General features: G+C 41.2%; 2 protein-coding genes across 5 annotated transcripts in view; one reads left to right on the top strand and one right to left on the bottom strand.

The window, feature by feature from the left end:
* LOC122538478 (neuropeptide CCHamide-1 receptor-like) overlaps positions 1 to 20,946 on the bottom strand; it is a 47,300-nt gene extending 26,354 nt beyond the window's left edge. Inside the window, exon 1 of one of the 2 annotated variants that reach the window (XM_043672611.1) lies at positions 18,588 to 20,946. The gene's annotated coding sequence lies outside the window, so the exon portion shown is untranslated. Of the gene's footprint in view, positions 1 to 8,995; positions 9,133 to 18,587 lie in introns of those variants that run through there. The other variant, XM_043672602.1, reaches the window with a different exon arrangement.
* A 163-nt stretch (positions 20,947 to 21,109) lies between these two features.
* LOC122538488 (neuropeptide CCHamide-2 receptor-like) overlaps positions 21,110 to 25,661 on the top strand; it is a 36,960-nt gene continuing 32,408 nt past the window's right edge. For 2 of the 3 annotated variants that reach the window (XM_043672624.1, XM_043672642.1), the window contains exon 1: positions 21,110 to 21,606. The gene's annotated coding sequence lies outside the window, so the exon portion shown is untranslated. Of the gene's footprint in view, positions 21,607 to 24,519; positions 24,594 to 25,661 lie in introns of those variants that run through there. The other variant, XM_043672632.1, reaches the window with a different exon arrangement.

The raw sequence follows: 25,661 nt of genomic DNA, 5'->3' as shown, positions 1-25,661 counted from the left end.
TAATTATCCCCGGCTACGCAATTCCATTTCGCAACTCTGTGTGCTCTGATTATCGGATGAAACATCACGGCGAGCAAAAATACGCTTGCCGTTTAAGCGCGAAAGTTTCTTTGACTATTAATCATCTCGTACACTCGAGGGTAGATTAAGCACGATTTTATTTTCATTTTATTTTCATTCCTTGCTCGTCGCAATTCAACGTATCCTTGGCCTTAATCAAAAACTGCAGGCGATAAACTTCGCGCGAGCAAGGTGGCAGAGAATCGGGCCGAAGCTTTCTCACAGAGGGCGCGAGACCGGTAAATTACACGTCCAGAAACATGAAATATACGGACAGATATGGCGAAGTTGCTTCTGCCACGTCAGTCGAAATGTTTTGTCAATGCTCGCCAATGTTACGTCTCTGTAGCTCGCTCGAGTTATCGAATTTGGATTCCGGCGGAGAAATTTCGCTGTTCCAACGAAAGCTAGCTGACAGTATGCGTTGAGACAGGCAGAAAATTCCCGTTGTCTCGATCGTGCGCAAACATTCGCAAACACTTGGATATCCGACACTGGCGCGGGAACAACGTGTGAAAATTGAATTTCACTGAAAATTAGGGAGAACGTTACCTTCGCAATATTTTTCAATATCGCGAAAGTCCCTCCGTTTCGTAGAAGCTCGCCGGGGAACAACGAAAATTAAACCGAGTTCGGACAATTCAATTGAATTTAAATTCGAAGATAAAATTCCATCGGTGAGATCACTGAAAGATGAACACCGGAGAGAGGATTATTCTGATTGAAATATTTCGAAGAGGCCGATCTCTGTCCAATTTCAACAAATTTGAACAAACGACGAGTGTCACTTTGAGCTACATTTACGCATCCAAGGGAAACTCGACCCAAATCCCCGATTCGGAATTCGATTGTGCGTAGACACGGCCACGCGTAAAGAAACGACCTTGGGTCGAAGTGAAATACTCGGCGAGCTGGAAGTCAGGGAGTCGCGTCGAGAGAGAAATCGCAAAGGCGTCGAGTCGTGGTAACGCTGATTCTCCCTCGAGGCAGAGAGAGGATCCCAAACAACCGAGAATCCATTTTCGATGTTCTTTCTCTGGGGCACGCGAAATTTTCGGTCGAGCCAGTCAGTCAGTCAGCCGTTCTAATTGCTCGATCGTCGCGGCGAGAACGGTGCTCGAAAGCAGCCAGCCACTTGTGAATCATTCATAAATCCCAACTGAGAAACAACAACTTTGTTTGCACTACGGCATATCCATGAAAACAAATACCAATCAACGATAATCTATACAGATTCGAATAAACGCGACAACAAACATCAATAGCAACGAAAAGAACGAAGTCATACAAATGATCCAGGAAACCTATATCGAACTTACTAATGACCACAGACATATAATAATCACCTGGATCCCGTCACACCAGGGAATCGAAGGAAACGAACAAGCCGACTCCTTAGCCAAAGAATCAACAATCGACCAAACAAAAGAAACCAACATCCCAATCCCACACGAAGATCTTCTAGCTTCAACGACCAAAGCGGAAAGAGAAGAATGGAACAGAATTTGGACTACAACAAATAGAACGAAAATACATGACATAGCACACCATTTCTATCAAAAAATACCAAATAACGATCTAAGCAGAAAAGAAAGGATAGCTATGACCAGGCTTCGAATAGGACACTCCAACATCACACACAGAATACCTACTAAAAACCTAATCAAAACAGAACCTCCTTTCTGCAACATCTGCAACCTACAAGTCACCACCCAGCACCTACTACATGAATGCAGAAAATACCAAAGCATAAGAAGTAAATATGGATTAAACGAAAACACCGCTCTAACTTGCCAGAAACAACAAAAAAACGTTATCAACTACCTAAAGGAGACTCAACTACTAGACCAGTTATAAAGAGTCAATTTTGACACGTCGCTAAAGACCTCGTAGTCGATGCGACATTAAACCCACGTTTAAAAAAAAAAAAAAAGAACAACTTTGTTCGAACATCAGACGAGAACCGACCCGTGAAATTGAAACAGACGATAATTAATCTGTCAACTCTGTTTCTTTGTTTCTATTTTTTTTTTTGTAGACTTTTAATCTGGTAAAATTTGAAGAGAATCACGATCCTTGTTTCCGAACTCTCGATGAATCGTGCGAGTTCTTAACTGGGGGGAGAGTTACTGTTAGACGTTTAGAAGAAGAATTTCGACGAAAGAGACGAGCCTGAGAAACTATGGAGGGTCGAAAGGGGAAAGGTTTCGCGTTTACGAACCGTTCTACCATTTGTACGCTTTCAGCGTGGGTTGTTTCACAAGCGAGTCGCGTAATTCGAGGGTTGCCTCGAAGCAACACTCTTTGCGCGTGCAACTGGTTGAAAGAAACGGAGGTAAACAAAAGCAGATGACGGCTTCACCCTCTCCTCTCTTGCCACCGCGAATTTTAAATTTCCCCTGCGAATATTCAAGCGGGTCTCGACAAAAAACGCTACCGTCGAAGCGTTTTTTGTTCGCCGCGATTTTTACGGACATTGGAAATTAGGTCGAAATTAACGACAGCTAGGACGGATAACGAAATTAAAGTTACCTGAACCGCTGCCGCGGCGCAATTTGAAAGAAAGCCAAACGAAGCGAATTTCACTCCTTTTCTCTCTTATTGTTTCGCTTCTCACCTCTCGCCAATTCCCCATACTCGAAGTGATTTACGAAATTCTCGCGCGAGAACGTGATCTTCGCCACCATTTGACAATTTATCTCTATAGTTAGGATCACTCTTTTGTTCTTTCCTTCTTTTCCTTTTCTTCTTCTTCACCCTCGCCGGAGGAAACTTTTTAAATTCTTTTTTTCACGCATCGTTGCAACCTCAACTTTCACGCAGAATTTCCTCTTTCTTTTCTCTTCTAAAGAATGCACACTCGAACAGAGAGAAGTGTTTCCCTCGTGGCGAATTAAGTCGCTAAACGGCAGAAGTGCCGTTAACTCGTTTTTATCTTTCCTTAACGCTTCTGGTAGCGCGTTCCGCGTGCCCTGTTACACTCGTGTTCACCGCCGGCGAACGAGCCGCGTATAACGTCGGCAACGACTAATAAAAGGGAAATTGTGCTTCTCGCGAAGATTAAAAGTGAAAAAGATATGGAAAAAAAAAAAGAAAGGAAAGAGGAAAAAAGCAAAATTCTCGTACGTTTTATTCGTTCACTGAAACGGATAACGCTCTGGACAACGTTCTTTTACTTGCGATATTACTCTCGTATTGCGATAATATCTTCGATGTGGGTGGTTGTCGTGATAGGCTAAGACTGACGGAACGTCCTGGCTGTTATACGTCGTGAAACGAGGGAAATTCGTCGAATAAAATACCGACCAAGTACGTTACCTAGTTGTAAATACATCGCTTTTCGTGGACAGTTTGATCGATTGACGTATTAACAATGCATAATATATTATTCGAAAATGTTACATTCTGCTTGTTGCCCTGTCCCGAATCATTTCATTTAAATTTTAAACAGTTTCTATTAACATTTTGAAGTATAATTCGCAATGCAATTATAGACAGTACTTTTCCGTATGCAATTGTAGATTTTTCTTGTCGCGCAAGGCATCGTTTAATTTCGCGAATTTTTGAAAATGTTTCGTCCGAGCGGGCGCGTGGATCGCCGTCAGGTACACGTGATTGAAATTTCCCATTCGGAATTTCATATTCATTCAAGATAACGATCGGAATGTTTGTGGAAAAAGGAATTGCAAAAGGAATACGATGAATTAAGAATCGTACGTGTTTGGCCTGCGCGATCTCGCAAATTTCGTTTGAATTATATTCAGAGACGTTTCCGTGAAATTCGAATAAATTTGGAATTGAACAAGAACAAACGAAAGAAGCAAGGGGGAAAAGTGGGATTTTTAATATATAAAACTGAATGTATGAATTCATTATTTTTCAAGGTTTTCTTTCGGAATTTTCCTCGTAAACTAATTTCCTTGAAATCATCTCGATCAATTGTTAACTAGCCTTGAAATTATTTCGGCCAATTGTTCCAGTCAATTATTGAATTTTTAAATTAATAATTATTAATTTAAAAAGTTTTTTAATTAATAATTATAATTTATTATTAATAATTTATATTTAATTTATATTTAATATTTATTAATAATTATAATAATTATAATTAATAATTATAATTTAATTAATAATTATAAGTTATTAAATTTCATAGAACGAAATGTTTGCTATCTCGTTAGCTATGCTCCGAACGTTTTACACGTTTTTACACATTATTTTCGGATTTGCTAATTATAAGTGCATAAAAATCCACGAGATCTAATAATAAGTATGCTTAAATTTTTGTGCGATTATAATACGATTTAAATAAATTTTAAACAAAGACCTCCAAGTATCGTTGATTAACGTCAGTTCCAACAAAACTCTGCTTTTCAAGAAACTACAAAAGCTGTTTCTTTGTGGAAAGGTTACTTCCTCGGTAGTAAACATAGCCACTGTTACTGCGGGTCTCGTTTACATAAATTTCAGACCAAATAATAATTCACAAAGGTTTTAACAACTTCCTAATCGTTCTCGAATCCCATCTAACTTTCTGTAAGTATCCCAACGTGTATTACGACTAGGAATATGCATACTACTACATGAAACAGAAATTGCGTGTCTTGCGAATGATATACTAGATACTAACGGACGACTTATCAAAGTATAATTATCAATTTGGCAGAACATTCGACTGTAACCTAACAGGCAAACCAGCTCGAACGTTCATGGTATTTGACGCTCAAACGCGACGACCATTTTACTGCAAATGAACTTCGAAGATAGAAAGGAAGAAAAGAAAAAAGAGAACCTTATCGCGTCGTAATCCAGAATGGCGCAAATAAGGTATAAAACGGTGTTGAACCGTCTCGATCATACTTTTTGAAGCTAAGTTGCAATCTACGAAAGATAAACGAATATTAAATTGCTGTTGAACTTTATGAGAAAAATGATACGATAGGTGTCTCTAAAGAAACAAGCGAAGCGTTTAAAAGCTTCTCCACCTCTATTTTCGACTGGGGAACGTCAACTCAACAAAGTTGATCGATCGCGACGTTGAAGATCAAACAACGCAGTTGCATTATTCATTCTCGAGACGAAATTATCGCGTCCTTAAACGATCGCGATACCGTTTAAGCGGGCTTTCGTGCCGGTTCGTTCAAGGATCAGACTTGGGTGGGAAAATTCTCCGCATGCTACGTGGGCATAAACGTAATTTAAAGTTGCTTTGTTCGAAAATGGCGTTCAACTAACCTCCGGAATGGTGTTTACGAGAACGTAACGCTTTACGTTTCCGCCGCCGAACGAATGAAAATTCCTCAGACCAAAATTTCGGGAGAAGCCCGATAGATTTCAATGAAATGGCGTGTGCCATCGCGTGCGTGATTTCTAGAACGTGGACCGACGAAAGACGTATACACCTATTTATAATGAAGTTCAACGCACGTTTAACTGTCTGATTCGCCAGATTCGCATTTAATTTGGAAGCAGGGCTGTCTTAGAACACATCACAATAACACATTACGCGCGCGCGCGCGCGCGCGAACGATACGCGCGATATTGTTAGACCGGATTCTCAATATTGACGTTACACCGCGAAACATTAGACGTTACAAAGGTATTACGAAATTGTAATTCCATTTGAGATTCGGGATATTCGATACCATAATAAAAATCAGCCGATCTGTCTGATGACGATAAAATAAATTCTCTTTTCCCTCTGTTTCCCTTTGATCCGCGTTTTACTCAGTTTTTCACATTATAATATTATTGTCACGTTTGGAGATATTCCAGCGGTAGGGGATTAAATCATTCGTAATAATCAGATTACGTGTTCGTAACACGGGAAATCGAACGTTGCAGGAAAGAACGCACGCAACAGAGTGTCCAACACAAGGTAGACCGCCTCTTTAAATCACGCTGGCAGAAATTAATTTCAAATTTGTAAATTACAAAGGGGACTGAAAATAACAACGCGATAATATTTTAAATTCTGGCAATCACTGTTTTAATACACCGTTTTAAAGAACGGGACGAACAGGTAACGTATAATACTTAATACCAGAAAACAAGTGAGAGGCAATTTTCGCTGCAGGATCAAACAACTTGCTGAACTGTAAAATTGCCCCCGGAGTGATAAGATAAAACAACATTTCGTTTTTCCGCCCTTGATCCTCAGTTGTGACACAACGAATGCGAAAGAAGCGGTATTTCTCCCGTCGAGAAATGAAATTAGAAGGGAGAAGGAAAATCCAGAGAAATTTCCTTGGCTCCTCTGGTTTGTATTACGAATGCACATCATGCAGCGCCGGTTCTTTAATAATGCAATTGCTTTAAACAATGCAAAACAGCAGCTCTCGACATCGTGTTAATGAGGAAAGACAAAACTCGGCTCGGCTTTTTACGCGTCACGTCAAACGGATCGTGTTTTCTTCGCGGAGTTCTTCGCAATTCCTCTCTGTTACAATTCCATCGATTCGACACTGTAAATATGGTTGCTAGACGTCGTCGACGAAGGAACGGGAAATTGGCCGTAAAAGGTGCGCGATCCGATAACGCGGCTCGGGGACGAATAAAACATACGAGTTAATCTAGCCTTAAGCATCGCGACGATCCAAATATTGATCGCCGCGGAAACACTATGCGGCTGAACGCGATAATGAGGCACTCTCTCTGTCGTCCCGTGGAACGTTCACGGTTCAGCATTAAAATGTCATTAGAACCGGACGTTCGATCGATCGATCGATCGAGGTTCAATGATCAAGACGGCAGAAAGTAGAAATTTTCTGTTGGACACGTTACTTTGGGATAAGAATAACAATACTAACTCTATCGTTGTGAAATTCTCCTTCTCCTGTCTTCCCTTTTGCCTTTCTTCGCCCCTTTTGCAATTCGAAGAATACATTGTTAAGAAATATCATTAGATGTTATTTAACACGTGAAATGAAAACGTTGGTCTTGTCTTAATAATTATACCGTTGCGCAGAGTGGTGCATCGTTAATTACAAGAAGAAATTTCCTCCTCGAAATGAATAATTTTAATTTGTTTCTCCAAACAAAGGCTTGCAATAGCATTTAACTCATAAACGAAGTTCAAAGTTGACAGAACAATGAAATGGGGAAAATTTTTAAAGGATTATGAAACGTCCACTATCAACGTTGCAATAAATTTTCTTCAAAAGAATGTTTGTTTCTCTGGATGAAGTTAGTTCAGTGGATCAAGATGATGCGTCAAATTTCATTTGTATAACAAGAGACGTGTGGCGATTCCGCTTCGAAAATGTTAATTATAATTTTATTGTGCACGTGTAAAGCAACAAAAGGTCGGGCAGCGTAACAGAAGGATAACAACGAACGAGCTTTGCATGAAATGTACAACATAAGATTTAATTAGTATGGCAAGCATGCAAGTTGCAAGAGACTCTCCGTCGCAATCTTATCTCGAAAAGACATTTCTCCTTTGTTTCACCGCGAATTACCGCGGTAACTTGTCAACTGACGAGAGTTTGTCGATTAATTGCCTCGCCAAAAGTTTCTTCCTTAACGGTGCACCGTTTTCAAATCGGCTGGCGCTCTTTGAACCCTCTTGATTACACCATACACGAACGATAGAAGCCACGAATTTTCAACTTCACTCCTTCGCAAGCGTCCGATCGCAAACTTCGCAAGAGCCAAGCTGCCCCCTCACGTTTGAATGTCAAACGTGGCTTATCACGCGAAACTTAGGCGTCGCGTGGTCGTTCGCGCGGTAGCACGCTCCGAACGACAACGATTTGCAGCGGGCGCGTATGCACGCCAGCGCGTATTTGCATACGATTTGAATGAGAAGCGAAGGAGGCAATGTCGAGTGGCGAACAAAGGGATTAACGGGCACGGTGGAGCTGGCGAGCGCGCTCTCGCCGGCAGAAATTTCGCGTGCGTGTAATTAAAACTAATCGCGTTAGCCTGCTCGTCCGACTCGTTCGATTTAGATTGGCAGCCTTAAAACGAATTAAGCGACACGAGCGCGCGTATAACCGCGAGACCACAGGTATCGCGTTAATGTACCCTGCGGTTTATTTTCGCGCGATAGGAATCCAGGAGTTCGAAGTCTCGACAATCTCGGACCGCATCCATCAAAGGACAGGAAATTTAAATGGCGGGTCTAATGGCGACAAAATTCGTTCGTTCGTGGCCTCTGGTACTTTGCAGCTTTTTTTTTCTGTTCTGGAACCGCGTGCCATTTTGTCGCGCGAGCACAAAATTTGAAAATTTCTCGGTTTACGGTGGAACTCGTTTTTGTACATTTTATAATAACAGGGAAATTAGAAAAATGTAGAACGATTTTTGTACAGAGCAAATTACCAGAGAGCAGTTGGAAAATTAAAACTTGCATCGCGTTTGTGGAAAAATTATGAAGCTTGACTCTTCTTTACGACTTTTGCGTAAAACAAATTAGTTTTATAGAGAGTAGTTGGACAATATATACGAATATCTCTGTCTAAGAGAATCTGCATAAATATCCACAGTCTAGTTAAAATTATAGCGTGTAAAAATCCAAGATATCGGCACGAGATACTCGTCGAAAATATCGATTCACTGGTGGATACTCAATGCGGTTAAAAAACCATGAAACATACGTACTGTTTTGAAAAGAAACGTCACTCAAAGCATGAAGGTCCGTCCGACCGATCGAACCGTTCGCGACAGCGTAACAACGTCAGAGAACGTTGATCGACCGTTTCGCCGATCGAACGTGGAATTTTTATTCACGTGGATCTCCAAACGCCAGCGATTTCTATCCCTTATTTGTCGCGCAAGCTGTACGTTCGTCACTTTTCGTCTCTGTGTGTGACTACCTGCAATAAAATTTCCACGCGTTCCAGTCGCACACTGGGAGTTACGCGCGAGGGGGACGGCAAACACATGGGGAAAATTTCGAAGGGTCGTAATGTCTGGCGAACAGTTTACTCACGATTGGATGGAGGTTTGGCTCGCCGTGCGAGGGTGGCCGTGACGGGACACTGAAACGAAAACCCGGAGGAAAGATCGGCGCGTGAGAGAGTTGGAAGACAACTGCGTCTGCTCGTCACCGCGATACTACTGGCGAAGGTTGCTCTACCCACGCCGGAATGAGCGACCTACGAAGCTACCCCCACCGACCCCTCCCCCTCCAAACCCCCCGATCCACGCCGGAATATAGCAAACCAACGTCCAAGCCCCCCCTGCCCCACTCTCCCTGCGAATCGGGATCGATCGAATCCTTGATTTCGATCTTCGTTCATCACGATCGAGGGTGGAGAACGCGCGTCAACGCTGCACCGGTAGTTCGTTTTGCCATCCGAGATGACAATTGATTCTATCGTTCGACAGTCGACGATGGAATTTAATATTGTGGCGATAAGATCATTGACGATGGAGCGCGATCGTTTGGAATGCACCACGCAGATTTTTGATTCGCCGCGATGGTATTCGTGAGAAATTAATGTTATTCCGACGGACAAAGCGGCTAGGTGGTAGGTGGATGCAGACGATATTGAACTACACGATGCATGCTATTGTGATACCGGTGTACGCTACTGGTCTAAACTCGCGTGTATAAAATGCATGAATCTTCTGACATCGGTGCACGTATCTATTACTAATTTCCCTGCTTAGAGAGCATCGTGGTGTATTATGCACGAAGAAACCTGTAATCCCCCTTGTGAAAACAGAATTTTCAATGAAACAAGGAAAAAATCAATGGTAGATATTTTCAAATATACTAGTATACTATATATATACTAAAAATTCTAATAAAAATTGCTAAATTTCCAAATATTTAAATAAAATATTTAAATTAAATATTAAAAATAAAAATTAAGCAAATTTTAAATATTTAAATTAAACGATTAAAGACAAAAATTAAATAAATTTTAAATATCTTAAATATTTAATTAAGTTGACAAAAGCTTACAATTAAATTCCAGTTTTAACTAAAAAAATATGCTGAAAATTGCGAGTGGCTTCAAATTCAGTTCACTGGCTGTACAGTTGAGAAAAATGTACAAGAATTAACGCGCAACGCGAATATCGAATTACAAGTACGCGGTACTAATGCAATAAAAAGCATAGTCGAACTTTTGCTCGGTATTGAATTCCATCTCATCTTAAACCATTCATATTATGTATTGCCTCTGGCACAGGTTCCCTCGAACCCTAGAGTATCCTAGGAATTTACAAATTCGTCTCCAAACGGAGACATCTTGCAAACAGTTCGTCTCTTTCTCCATGTTCTGTCTTTTTCATAGCTGGAATTTCCTCATAAATCTTCAGATCGTCTCGTTTTATCGTCGCGATTCTTTTTGCCAATCTCTGCGCTATTTCTCAGCGCTGACACCCCATTTGTTCGTGGCTATTTTTCCGTTATTACAGTCTTTGTAGTTTACGTTGGGGCGTGACAGTATTTTTTCAATTGCCGCGGCAATATTTTGTTTTTATTTTGTTACGCCCTGCGGCCTTCAATTGTCACAACTCCCTCTTCAGGACACGTGTTTCATCGTTGAACCTCTTTTCTCGTTCCTTGTACACTGATTCTTTTTTTTCTCAGAATTTCGCTTTTGTCGATCTACGCTGTTTTTCATTGTTGACGTTCCTTTTTTTTTTCTTTTTTTTTGGATGGCCTTGAATTATTAATTAGACACGCGAGTAACAATTTCTCACTTACGAAACGCGGAGATTACGAGTGAATTAAGAATTAAAAACGTAATATCCGATTATGACGTAATAATTGCACTTCAAAGTGAGTAAATTATCATTAGATTAGTGGTTAGCAATGAATAATTCATCGAACTTCGATGGATAATAATATCGGTTATCCATCAAATACTCGACCGTCGAGTCGAAATTCGAGAGCGATTAACAAATAAATTTACGTATATCTGATTTGCCGCTTGATAACTCTGACGAGAGTTGTCAGAGAGTTATTTGCACGTGTGCGAAAAAAGAAAACAAAAAAAGAAACGATATCTTTCGAATATTACGGGAAAATTGTTCGTACGAAGTTTATTAATCTTCCTGCGTACAAATCGAGCGGAGATACGAGTACAAATATTTGCAATATCTATTGTTATTCCAGCAGAGTTCACGCGTGCCATTATGGTTCATTAAGTTGCTCAGGATTATACGCTTTATGATTCTGTTCCGCGCAGATTGTACAAAAGCAGGCTAGAAACGAGTCGCGATACGATATAAACTCGGGACAACGAGAGAGAGAGAGAGAGAGAGAGAGAGAGAGAGAAAGAAAGAGAGAGAGAGAGAGAGACAGCGAATTAAAATGTTTCCCGTTTTAACTTTTTACGCGAAATTCCCCTACAATCATAACTGTCGATATTTTTACCAAACAAATGACGTCAAAAAATTTATCCCGGCGTTGTAATCCGTGGCAAGATAAGCTAGAATTGAAAATAACGAGAAATAAAAAATAAAAAGAAAAGAGAAAATGGTGAAAAATATTGCGCAAAGTTTGGCAACAAATGTTCCATCGCAGAATTATAGATAAATATTGAAAGCGCCGTGAACAGCAGCGAATTTTCGATTACTGCGCGTTTCCCTACAAAATTCATACTTTGACGACCATCTGGTAAAGAATAAAGAAATTGAGCTTCGACGGAAATCCCCGAAATTTTATACGTACACGCGTTCGAGATTTAAAAATCCAGAGTATGTTAATATTCGATAAGAAGGATAAAAAGAAAAAAAGGAAACGAACACCTACCACGCATAAAAATCTAAATTTACACGAAAATTCGGAGTTGAATAACGAGCGACGTACTTTCTTGCATAGTTTCCCGCATTTTCCCACTCCGCGTCCGGCGGATTTTTAAATTTCTCAGCTCGTTTATTACGCCCGCGAACATTTCACTGAAACACTGGAACTTCGCTGAATATTAACCTGAATATTAACTGAATATTAATGACCGAGCTATTGATTCTTAGTGCTTCTACGGCTCGTTGTATCGCGTACTAAGAAATTTACTTCCCATCTGCACATTTAAACATTGCATGCAATATTGACTCGCGACTTTGTTACGAAGCTTGTTCGCGCAGTCAAGAAGTTGCTTCGCTCTTCTGCTATGTTTGTCGTTTCGGAGAAGTCGGAGAGATAGACAACAGCCTGATGCATAGAAATGAAACGGAAAGACGATGGTAATGAGGTTGGTAAATCTCGTTAAACCGTGACTCCTGTGGGAACGCGACCGAGACGCAGCACACGCTCTCGTAGGGGAATAAGAAGCCAGGAAACAGACTTACATCGTTCGGCGCACGGCCGTATTCAGGGCGCGCGCGTCAAATGCCATTTGCACATATCGACTTGGCGACCTCCACTCGGCGCGTCCCCATCCGTAATTAAAACGGTTTAAGGTGAAGAGTTGACGCTCTCTCGACTTTATCCACCGTCAGAAATATCCATAGCGTTCGGTCCGCCGTGAGCTGACCTTAATTAAAATTTCACAGCCGCGTTGAAATTTCACAGTCGGCCGGTGGGTGGAAACTCGTTTCGCGGTCGCTTAAACTGTCATCCGTTCCAATTGGATAACGATCCGACATGATTTTTGGAATAATCGAGACGTTGCCACGCCTGCTTTAGTTTCTCGCGTGTCATTCCTTTCGCAAATAAATAAACGATTACCTTCGTTCATCTTTCCAAACGAGAAAACTTTCTACATATTCGAATACTAATAGCTGTTTGTCATGGAAAATAAAAGGACTCGAGTTTTCAAGTGACTGTAGAAAATTTAATGGTTTGGCGGATTTCTAAAGGGGGAGAAATCGAAGAAATCTCTTCCGTTCCGGGGAATATTCCCCAAAATTCGAAGAAAATCGTAAGAAGTTCCTTATTTAAGGATCCTCTAAGGAAACCAATTTAGGAAACGTAATTTAAAAAAAAAAAAACTTGCGAGAAGTGGTAAAGTAAAATCTCCGGTACCGCGTCCCACCCCCGCCGTAACTCAGTCAGAAGTTCAGGTTTTGATGAACCACGCTTCTAAAACTTCGCGAAAAATTGAGAGAAAACCGAGAAAAGAGAGAACTTCCGCCAACGTAACTAAAGTTAACGATACGAATTGAATGTAAATTTTGGAATTACTTGGAGTTACGCGGATTTCACGGTGCAAAGTCGCTGGGAAAGTCAGATTGGAAGTGAAATATTCGAAAGTATTCGTCGATGGAATACAAAATATTGGACCTATGGCTCGATATCAGGATTCCAGTGACGGGAATATCATGGATTACATAACGGCCCTTTAAACGGAATGGCGATTCCATTCGAACGAGTGTTTGAGTACGTGGAAGTTGGCCGTCTATTGAAATATGGATCTGAGAACTGTACACCGTGTGATCTTGAGCAGAATTCTCTCCTCTGTTTTTCCCCTCCTTGCCATTTCATTCTCTGGCCAAATATTTGACGTAAACACACAGCGCTGATTTTATAATCCTGGTCGAATGAGAAATGAACGTTTTAAAGGAACTTCACCAGTCTCTAACAGTTTTTAGCTTTTACCGCTCGGCCTTATACATGACGATCCATCCGTGAAACGAATGAATTTACAGGGACGGAAAAAGCAACTGTTTGCTTTTCTTGCGGCGTTAAACGAATCCACGGCGAAACAGCCGCCACGAGAATCCCGGGTGTTTTCACTAGATTTTGAAACGTTAGATATTACATTGCGGATCGAAAGTGATTCCTCTTATTTTGAGGAAATTTGACTCATTCGTGATAGTAGGTCTCCAGGTGGCGAAAAGATTCTTGTCGAACAATTCTGAAGTTCTCAATTTTATAGTCATTGAATAAGTGTTAAAAAAAACGGAAATCCGGGGAATTTTACTTTCATCATTCTCATTTCGTACGGAATATCGTTTCATCGAAAATGGAATTTGGCAATATTGTCGTTTTGTGAAAGGAAGAAAAAGAATTGAATGCAAGATGATCCAAAGAACGCGATTAGCAACGCGTCGTAAATATGAAATATCACGAGCCCCCGTTCGTTTGGCTAGCCGAACAAGGCACGTGCAAACCGTTTTATCTCTGTGCAAATATAAACCGATTATAGATCTGTCAGATTAATCGGTTGTAGCGCCCAGATAGCAGTTTCGCGCCAGATAACAAGCTCGCTGAGAAGCAAATTTTTAACGTGTTATCGTAACGCGCGAGAAGTAACGCTGAAATTGGCGGATAAATTGCGTCGAATGGAAAATTTACATGGTTAATTAACAAGTTGCTTGAACCAATTACAAGTTACCAACGAATTATGTTAAAATGCCTCGCTGTATGTAGATGTCGATAGCAAAAGACCAGCAAAAATCTCGCGTTTGTTGTCATGAACAGAACAGCTATCAGATGGCGTTTAAAGCTTGATTTCCACGGAAGATAGAAGCGGCAAACGCCTGCGATAAAAAGGATATTCAGGCTCTCGCGTTTTGTTCTTACAGTGGAAAAAGCTGCGACTGTTCTTACCAATTCGCGATAACAGGACGTGCCGTTTCTGGCTGTCATCGATCAGAATCTCCCGCGCGAAGAATGATTCAACAAACGATCGTCAGATGGCGGCAGTGCTAGCAAATGGAAACCAGCATTAATCTTATCGTCGGACGTTCAGCTGAGAAGTTTGGTCCGGACTTCCAGCAAAACTGCTGCGTGAACTGTCGCTCGATCGCGCGGTACAACAAAAGGAAAAATGAACAAAGAAAATTTCTATAGACACTGAACGCACTTCAGCATCGTCACGATATTTTAAAAGACAGTCTTAATTGAGAGGGTCACGAAGCTGTATTTCCATGCATAAAAATTACTCCCTTTTAATTGAATTTGAAAGAATATAAAAAAGAAAGTTCACTTTCAAATATGTCACCAACACGCAAATTGGGAAAAATATCGAGAACGTTAGGACTATTAGGAATCACTGTAAAAGAAAAAAGAGATCGCGCGTATTGTCGATATTTCTTGAAACTCTATCCGCCGCCATGAACTGCAGCAGTAAAGGTCTTATTTATGGCTTTAATATCTGCTGTTAATCTGGACTAGCGTATCACCGCTAAATTAGAAAAAGAGTATCAAGGACAGACTTCTGGAGAAACGTTTGCGATAGCATTTTGCCAAGAGAGTTGACATTTCACTGGGAATCCAACGAATGAAATGAAATGTTTCGCAGGCGGATATCTCGCAAAAATAAGTACGGGCAGGATACTTTCATCGAATTACGATTCGAACGTAGCGTACTTATATATTCGTCGAATAACTGTTAAATACCTTTCTCGATTTTATGCGTGGGCATCCGGATTAGCCAGTAGCAACGTATAACATTCCATTTCCTATCCAAAGTATCGTAAATTCCTACGGTGCCGCGATACCATCCGTTACGGATAAAACAAACTATAATATCAGACATTCTGCCCTGAACGTGGAAACGTGGAAATTCTTAGGAAACAAACGCACGAATCGCAGTGGGACGAATTGCATAAAATCCGCGCCGTTTCCACGGGAGTTACTGAAAATCGACAATCGGTTTGCGATCGGTTGGCGCTGGATTTGACTGCTACCGTTTGGTATTCCAGCGACGCACCGGTTGACTTAAATGTTCTTGATTGCATCGATTGTAGCGTTTAAATGGTATCACCGACCTCGGACACGGTCGTATCGCGCAGGCACCGTGTCACTTTCATTCCGAAATTCCACATGGTGCACGTTGAATTTCGTTACACGCCACTTTTTCCCCTCTGTCCTGTTTCGCTCGACTACGGAATTGTTTCCTTCGCGACCGTGCGTTACTCTTAACGCGCGAGGCAAATGATGTCATTCTAATTTGCATGGAGATGTTATAACGCAATTGCAAGGTCCACGATTGAACTAATATCGTTAGTGAAGTCTGAATGAACTGTTAATATTAATGAATTCTCTTGCGTAACGGTGGCCTAAGTCTCGACGAAAATTACAAATTTTATAAATTACGGATCATTTCTTTGATACAGCGTGTAACGTGTAATGTCAAACTTGTTAGTCACTGCAGTAATTTTGTTGGTTAATAAATTGTTGCGTCGAGTGTAACGCGAGATGAGAAGTCAGAGTTCTCGCACGATAATTTAATTAACTTACAACTTGTTAATGAATTGGACAAGTTATAAAGTCGTAAGATGCAGACATTTATAAAACAAATTTCGTCTCATTTCCTCTCCGAAATGAACTATTTCAGTGCAATAAAAATTTTTCTGTCAATTTGTACGTTTGCATAAAGTTCGCAATTCGTTGTTCCAAGCTAGGTGTCCAAGTACTTTTGAATAAAAAAGTGAAACGGGAAAACAAAAGAAAACCGTTAGGAAGTGTGGAAAAATGATACGAAATTTGATGCAAATTCTACATGGTAACTTTTCAGTGCAACCACTCGAAGTTCCCCGCGATTAATTTACACGACAGGTCGAGTTAGCAGAACTTGGTCGCTCCCTAGAATTCATAACTTTCCGTACGACAATGTCGGTTGGTTTTATCGCATACAACGGTGCCACACTGGCTCTTATCTCGCGTTGAAAATTGTTGAAGAGGAATCCCCGATGCGTTCGACGACTAGAACTTATTTGTGAAATTAAGGTATCTCGGCGTTACGCGTGCTATCGGCTGATTTCCCTCCTTTTCTTCGAAGGGAGAATTCACGAGGGCGAATGTAATCGATGTTGTATTTCACAGTGTATCAGAGAAACCAGGAATAAAAACAGGAATATAATTGAAACGAAGTGACGCAATGTAATAGTAAAGGAATCCGTAGATGAAATGAAAATTTCCAGGGCGAATTCATTTTTAATTATATCGGGCAGAGTTTATTATTAAAATATACGGGCGATTTTATTATTAAAATATGGCGTACGCGTTCTCGAAAATTCTTGCTGACGTAGTTAAAGGAGTGAAAGCTACGAATACTTTACTCGTTTCAGATGTCGCGTTCGATTCTTTGCACCGGAAAATTTTCTACAAACATTGCAGCAGCGTAATTACAAACGATATATTGTTGATGAAACATTGTTCGGTAATTCTGCATCTTAGACTTGAAGATCCTTATTGTAGAATCGGAAGCTTCGGCTAACGCGATGAAAATTATAACGCGAATGCAATATGTTGTACCGAATCTGCAATGCACACCGCGATTGTAACTCGATATCATAATGCAACGACTTAATTACACATTCAAAAGCCAAATCGTGTACCAAGTGTTAATGTTGTGACACACCGAGACAAGGTAATTATCCAGAAGCTAAACTGTGTACCAATTGTATACTGACGAGCGATATGCTAACATTCGCTCGTGCAGGTGTCACGATCTGTCACTAATGAAATTGGAAATTTGAATCTTTCCAGATTGCTCGGAAGCTTGGAATAATCCTATATAATTTCTCACGATAAAGAGCTCGTCAAGTAACAATAATTGTACATCAATCTGATTATTTCACAATAATCTATCATCGTGATAATTGCAAAGGATAAAAACCCTCGGTGTGTTTCAACGTTGATTAATTCTTAATTAAAATAACCAAGCGTCTGCGTGGATTCAAATGCATGAAAATGAAGTATGAAACACTTTTGCAAATGACTTTTGTATACATTTCCGAATCATTCAGGTCCATTAAGATTTCGTGTTCGTATTCTGCTCCTTCCTTCGCTCGTCCATCGTCCATTACGTGCTCTATTTCCTCGCGGTTGGCTTCCGTTTGGCTTGGCGAACAGGACGAACCCTGTACTTTTTTATCGCAATTTCCACGAAACCCTAAGCGAATCGGGCTGTTGCCAGTGTGTCTTCTACTCGACTCAGGGGAAACCTGTGACGGCATAACGATCGGTAAATAAACGACGAATCTAGACAGCTTCGTTCGCTGTTGAAGAACACGTGGGCCATGAAGATAACAGTGATTACGAAGGAATTTTAGTTTTATTCTCCCTATCAGTGGGGAAGATAGAAAGGTTGGTAGAATTTCGGACGAACGGTGGGAGATGGTGTTGAATTTTAATACCAAAGAATCATTTCTCTCTCTCTCTCTCTCTCTCTCTCTGTTCAGTAGAGACGATGTAATTAGGAAAGGAAAATAAATGGCACGTGAAAAGGGAACGAAACACTTTGCCAATTTGAAAGAGATCATTTCAAGAACATCGATATTCCAGATATTCTAATAGTCTTGCGTTGTTTTCAGAAATGTTTCACAAACGTTCGAACAGAAACTTGGAAATATTCTCCATCGTTCGTAAATTCCTTTAATTTCGACGGAACGGCGAATGAAAATTTGAGGATGCGAAAATTTAAATTTTAATTCGTAGCACGGAATTGAACGACTGATGAGATTTGAATTTAAATAGAAAAATAATAACCAGTGAAATGGCGAGAGGCAAAATTGGCCGAGGTTCGAGAATTCTAATGAAACGTGGTCGCGCAGGCGATGGCAAGGAACGAACGAACAGAATCAAGGGCAGAACAAAAGGGCTGTCGATCGGATCGTGTGTTAATAAATTGATCGTTGTTGCAACGACCTGAGAGGTTGAAAGCTCTACGTACCTGCGAGCTTGTCCAACGAAGATCTCCTCCTTCTGACTGGTGCTGTTCTCGTGTTGCTCTTCGCGATTAAAAGTTCGTCTCTTTACGGCGATCGATGAAACTGGCCTGCAGCTTGGTTCGTAAATCGGTGGGATCATCCATTTCTGTCTGCTGGGTAATTCGACATTTGCAGGATGATTTATTCACGTTGGGAAAATTGATCGACACTCTCTCGATAAACGAAGATCGGAGTGCCAGCGGCACGAGTGCCGGAATTTTCACAACAATTCACAGGCGAAGCTTATTAATTCGTCGATTATCCGGAAATACACGCGGACGGTGTATGAAATTTTCGACCAGAGAGGAGAAACAAGCCGAATGATAAAAGTAACGTGATTTTCTATCTCTCGTCAAGGACCGGCTGGATCATCGATCGGAATGCTAAAAGGTTAACGAAATTTCATTTTCTTTCTCGCGTACAAACAGTATTAATCGTTTTCATCGCTTTCGAAAGCACGAGATTCTCGCGAATCCGATACGTAACGAGCAACGAGATTCGAACGCTAAGGAATTAATTCGAATTTTTATTCCCTCTCTCGGCGAGAACGGTCCGCAGACTTGGAATCTCTGGCCACGTATCGACGAGTCGCTCACGAACACCAACACGTCGCAGCAAACGCAACTCGAGGATTAAAGAATTAGCGAAATCTTTTCAACAAAAAACTCGGGATCCTCGAACGCGCCACGCTGAAGATTAAACAGTCAACAAACGATTTCTATCGCGTTGTCGAACGTTTAAAAACCTTGACGCGTGTCGACGAATCGGCCGCGTGATCGCAACTGGCGATCGCAACTCGACGACTGAAGACAAAAAAAAAAAAAAAAAATAATAATTACCGCTTTTTCTCACCGAGTTGCTTGAAACGTGTTGCATGGCGTTACCAACTCGTCGTGTTGGCTCGTTGTTGTCACTTACCGTGGAAATTCTAATTGAATTCCAAGTGGATTCGCAAACGTAATCCCTGCCCGCCGGTTGTCTGGACGTTTCCAGAAATTCCGACCGCTTCGCCAATCTGCCGGCATCGAACGAAATAAATAACGCTTCTAGCGACTGTTGCGTTTCACTGATTTAACACGAATCGATCGAGTTCAACAGATGCATTCCTAAAGGTCTTCCGCCTCTTATTGCGAGCACATTCTCTCCCTCTCCCTCTCCCTCTCTCTCTTTCGCGCGCGAGATGCCAATAGAATCGCCCGCGGAATATTTATTTATTGAGTTATACATCCCCCGTTATAACATTCACGTAAATTCGTTTCACAGTGATTCGCGATTCATGATGGAATAATCAAGTTGACTGAGCAACTGGATATTTCAATTACGATTTAACTGAGAATTTCTAATTAGCTCTGATTTATCTGGCATCGCAAGATGCAACTGACCGGAACGATGAACCAAAGTGAGACTTTCTATCTCGGTGAGAGACTGCTCGAAGAACAGAGAACTGGCGAAATTTTGCCGAACCTCTGTTCCCGGTGAGCAGCAATTACCGATCATCTTTGCGTTGAGAGAAAGAGAGAAAGTTATTCTCTCAAACAGAATTTTCATCGAAGAACGGACGTGGAATCTAACAGTTACAATAAGAATACTCGACTCGGGTCTTTGACATGTACACTCGTTAAACATTTTCGAGTAGAATCGAAAGTAAAAATTAGTTTATCGTCGAAATTCTCGTCGCGGACTCGATTAACGAAAGATTCGAAGATTGAAAAATCAACGTCACCTCTTACTTTTCTTCCCTTTTTCTTTCTTTTTTTACTTTTCAAGCAGCTGCCAACTGATTCAAACGTTAGAAATTCGAAACACTGGCTGCGTGTTGGCTCAATTTCCTGCAAACGCGCCGAACGCTATAGAATTCGGCGAAATTCCGTTGTTTTTCGGCGGATACGCTTGTCAAACGTATCAACGTAATTAAATCGATTGAGTAACTAGATGCGTACTAGCGCCGCTGTTTAATCGCACACTACCGACTCCTAATTATCTCCCGTCAGTTTTAACTGATATTTATCGCCGCGACGATTTCACCTGTTTGTCCGCTCGAAATTTCGCTTAGAGACTGTGGGTCAAAATTTCGAAATTTCCAAAGGTCGCGGTGGCGAATAGGGGAAAGAAGTCGACGAGGGGAACCCCCGTTAATGCGAAACATTCGTTTTAAATCGAATCGGCGTGTTGCCGACTTCGATTCGTGGGAAAAAAAAAAAAAAAAAAAAGAAATGACGGGGGATGGTTGGAGGCGGCGCATCCCGCGGCCTGGGCGGAAGGGTGAGAGAGGTGTCAGGCGTCGAAATAGGAGAAAGAGTAGACAAAACGATGCATCGTGTTTTGCGACTGCGTCGAGGGAGCGCGGATCCTCCGCGAATCCAAGTTTCGCTTCAGTTTACGGCGCGCTGTCGATTTCGCCGAATTGATATCTCGTGGTGAACACGTCCAACCATCCGGTGAAAATTCCCTCGTTTCGCAGTAACGAACGGTTGTTCACTCTGAGCGGACCTGAAAAAAAAAAAAAAAAGAAGATAGATCTTGCAAAATTGCCTGTCGAACGATCATCGATCGTCGGGACGTGAAACGCGCGAACCATCGAAAATAACAGAGCAGCGCTCTTTCTCGTAAATGTTCTCGCCGAGTGGGTCCGTCATAATAGTGACATAATACGGGCAACCATGAATTTCGATTTCCTTCTTTCACGGGAGTTGAAAATTTGAAAGTCGACGAGTTTCTACTGGCGTTTCTTTTGCATTCTTTCCACCTTTGTTTCGTAGATTTTTCGTTTTGAATGTGGCGGATGAGGGTATTTCGTCGACTCGACGGACAGGCAGGCAAGTCACGAGTGAATGGCGCGTAAGTGTGCACCGTATGTTTGCCAGACAGGGTACGAAGACTCGTTGAAACGGAGGATGTAAACGAACGAGCGACGAATTTGAGAGGACCGGTTAAGAAGGCTGAAATTCGCAGCGGCGGAGACGGGGAAGGCAGCCGTGAAAGGTAAATCACTTACCAAGTCACTGGCGAATCGAGTTATCGACGAACGGGGTCGGGTTACTCTGTTCGACGTTATTTCACGAGATAACTAAACGCGAAAAGGAAAATTGTAATATCGTTGCAACTAACTCGTAATTGATTTTGACGTAGGAATTTGGTAGTTAGGAAGTCTTGAAATAATCTTCGTGAAGGAATTTTTCAACACGGAGATCAATGTAAAACTATATAGGAAAATACGCGTTCCTCTTCTCGAAAAGAATTTCTCGAGAAGAATTCGAAATTGAATACCGACGTGCATAAAATGTAGAAGACGCTGCCGGAATTCTTGAAATAATGTTCATGCAGGATTTCAATATTTCGCGAATGTATCTAAATTTTTACATAAATACACAGAATATTCCGAAATGTACATTAGTAAGTAATTGAAAGTGAAAGCTCGCTCGCTTCTTTAAAACTCGCTCGTTTTTCAATTTACGCAGACTCGAATGCAGTTCGATTCAACGAATCGTGTGTTCGAAGAATCGCGACTCTCGAACAGCCTCTCGTACGAAAAAAAGAGAGAGGATTTTACGGCTCCGAGTAAAAATAGAGCGCAACATAGACGTAGGCGTGTAACAGGACGAGAAGTGGCGAATAATTGATAGGCAAACATTTCTCGTTCCCGGGCAGAGTGTTGCAGCGATGCAAACACATCGCCAGACCTACAAGTGGTTTTCTAATTTTAAATGTTAATGCCTCAGGTTCTACAACGCGTACCGATCACCGTGTTAACACCGCTTCGAATTAGCGGCTTGCAAGCTGCAAGCGTCCAGTTTTAGTCAGTGAATTCATATTAAATTAATGCAATATTCTATTTGCGGCGAAACACTCGTCCCACTTCACTACCCCGTTTGTGGAAAATCATCAATTAACTCGTCAAAGTATATTTGAACGAGGATCGATTAACTCCTGTTCAGTTAACGTACTACAGTGTGTGCGACGAAATGACGCTTGTCATTAATTATACGCTGGGAGTGATTGTACGATTTTTCACTAACGGAGGAAACTCATCAGCCGGGGAACTCGAGGGGGAGATAGTTCGAAACTTGGCAAAAATGTAACTCGGTTGACACTAACAGCGAAACCACCTTTTATTCGAGGCAAACAAACGATTTACAGGGATGAAACTCTAAAACCCTCTGAAAACAATTACGAGTTTGGAATAAATTACTCGTAACTTCTAATTGTAGGTACACCTTGAAATTGGTTTCGAGTCTCGCCGATACAATCGTGGCGTCCGTGTTTCGTTATTGTACCGTGAATTTTTATACGTTTGAACGTCAAAAAAAAAAAAAAAAGGAAAATACATAGAATGCACATTTGTGTACGAAATAACGGAATAGAATCTTTTGCAATTGGTTCGTAACAGGCTTATTATTTTCATAGTCGTCAAAGTAATACAAACGAAATGAATAAAAGAAGTTCCAACTTGACGCGTTTTGTAGAAAACCTGAGCGTACAAAAATACATAGAACGCACATGCACGGAAATATATAAAATATATAAAAATATCGGGAATAAAGTATCTTTCACAACTGGTTCACAATCGATCCACTTTTCTCATCGTCTTCAAGGAAATACGAATTTACACGAAACGAATTCCTGAAGAAATTTCAATTCCTTCACGCAGTTTTGTAGGAGTTTCGAACGTACAAAAAAATACATAGACTGTATATGCACGAAAATATATAAAACATCAGAAATGCAGTACCTATTATAATATTGGTTCGCGACAGACCCACTTTTTTCATCATCTTCGAAGAAAAATAGGAATTTGCGCAAAAATCGGATGAAACGAATTTCTACAGAAAACAGCGAGTAAAAATCCTGGCAGTGCTAATTTTCGAAAATATCTTACGTAACGCGCACGACGTATGCGCGAAGGTTTTCTTTGTTGATTGATCGAACGCCTCCGCGAGCCGTTGTATTTCAGTCGAAATTACGTACGTACAAGACTACGTACGTACATACGCACGCTTAAGCCGCGTTCATGTAGAAGCACGCGAATAATTTATAAAGAGGATATACAGAAAGCGGCGGGCGAATTTTATCGCGGCGGGCTTTCGATGTGCATCTGCAACACGGTTGAACAATTTCTGTGAATGCGGGCCGTCGAGCTGGCAATCAAATAAATTGTACTTCGCGGAGGTCGTGCGTGAGGGACAAAACAAATTGATAAAACGTAGCCACATATCTGTGGCGAAAATAATGCGCGGCGAAGAGGGTGGTTCGATCGAGCCAAAGGAGGTAGAGAAGAAGAAAAGAAGAGAGAGAAATCAACGGGACAAGGCAAGAAAGGCTTGTCAATGGTGATGATCGAGGCGGTGACGCGTTTCTAAGAGGGGCGAGAAAATCGAATAAATATGTGGGAACGGGGGAAGAAGTTTCTGCTTATCGGGCCCCGATAATAGTGTCGCCGATGATCAGCGCGGCTTGTCACGAAGAATTTCCACTTTACGAAGCAAATATGCGGAAAACTCGCGTCGCGAGAATTATGTTGACTTTAATTCGCCTGCGGATAGTCGAAAATTTCGCACCGGAAATAAAGAAATTTCTCTACTCTTTCCTGACTAATGTCAAATCCGTGCCGAGTACTCGTTCGTTTCGAACATTGGCGATTATTCGACTGATAACTCTGAAATAACTTTGCCACCATGTGGGAGAAATTTCAATTGAAATAAAGACGAAATGATTCGAAGTGATTCGGTTCCGGTTTCAATTATTCCTTTCAGAATGAGCAACGGCGATCAAATCGAACATTTTATCCGAGTTTAATCCGTTGGGACGAAACAACTGGACGTAGCTTCGTTCGAAAGTACATGTACATGGAATCTGTGGAACTAGTTGAGGGATTATCGGAGAAGCTAACGTTGCCTGACAGTCAAGATTTCGAAAAGAAACGAGAAAAATGAATAAAAAGAAATCAGGTATAGAGATTGTCATATCAAGAGGTAATATATATCAGGATTGTCAGCTGGGCGTACTTTGGTTGTTCAGCGTGTCAACTAAGTTTGACACACTGATTTAAGTTTCTTGCGTGTGGTGTAGCTTATCGTTCGGCATTTGCATTGAACTAGCAAAATACGGGACCTGATAAGTGGGTCAGGTGCTCGATAAATTTATTAAAAACTTACTAAAAATTATCTGGAGGGGGGGGGGGGGAAAGAAGTTTGGAGAACACGTTGACACACATATGTGTTGTATTTAAATTTTGAAAAGTTTCGCAGATATTTGCGTTCTCGCATTTTCTCCCAAAATCGATACGGAACCCATGCTAGAACTGTGTCGTGAATTTCAGTTTTGTGAAACTGTTTCAACTAAGTTGTACGTAACATTTCCTCCTAGCGCCGGAAGCTGGTGCCAGTCATTGTAAGTAGAGTTAGAACATTTGCTGATCTTGCGCGAAATGTCATGACTGACCTAGATTGTTAAGGAGACGATTAATCAATCCGAAACACTCAGATAAGCTCGCAGGGAAATCATAAGTCAACAACCGCGCCTTTTGGTGTAAATTTTTCCGGCAAACGAAGCGGACTCGTCGAGAAATTTTGGATTTCGGCTCGGTGAAATTGAAACGCGCGAAATTAGAAATAACAAATACGACGGGAAACGAATAATATAAATGCCAAACTTCATTAACAATGGAGGAAATTTATATATAGTTTTATTGCAACACGGAATAAACTTGACGATGCATTCTCTCTGCGAAAAAAAAAAAACAGATTGCGCCCGTGGACTAAATCATCGAACGAAACAACACTTCCTAATAATTTTTTTTTTTTTATTTATCTCGCTTCCGGCAGAATCTATCGGCGATAAACCTTACTGTAAATTCTCGAACCCGTGATGTTTCGTTTTGCTCGTTTTGGTCGAACATTCCCGATGACAAAATCCACGAAGCAAATAATATCGGCCCGAAGATAATACCAACGCGTAATGCATTCCCTAAATTGCACGGGGGGGAATAAAACGAGTCAATAACGATGCTTCTCTCTGTCTAATTAAGACGCTCCGCGTCT

The sequence above is a fragment of the Frieseomelitta varia genome, unplaced genomic scaffold (genome assembly GCF_011392965.1).
Source record: "Frieseomelitta varia isolate USP_RPSP 00005682 unplaced genomic scaffold, Fvar_1.2 scaffold_1017, whole genome shotgun sequence".
Taxonomy (NCBI): domain Eukaryota; kingdom Metazoa; phylum Arthropoda; class Insecta; order Hymenoptera; family Apidae; genus Frieseomelitta; species Frieseomelitta varia.
This window is presented reverse-complemented; position numbering and strand designations above follow the sequence as displayed.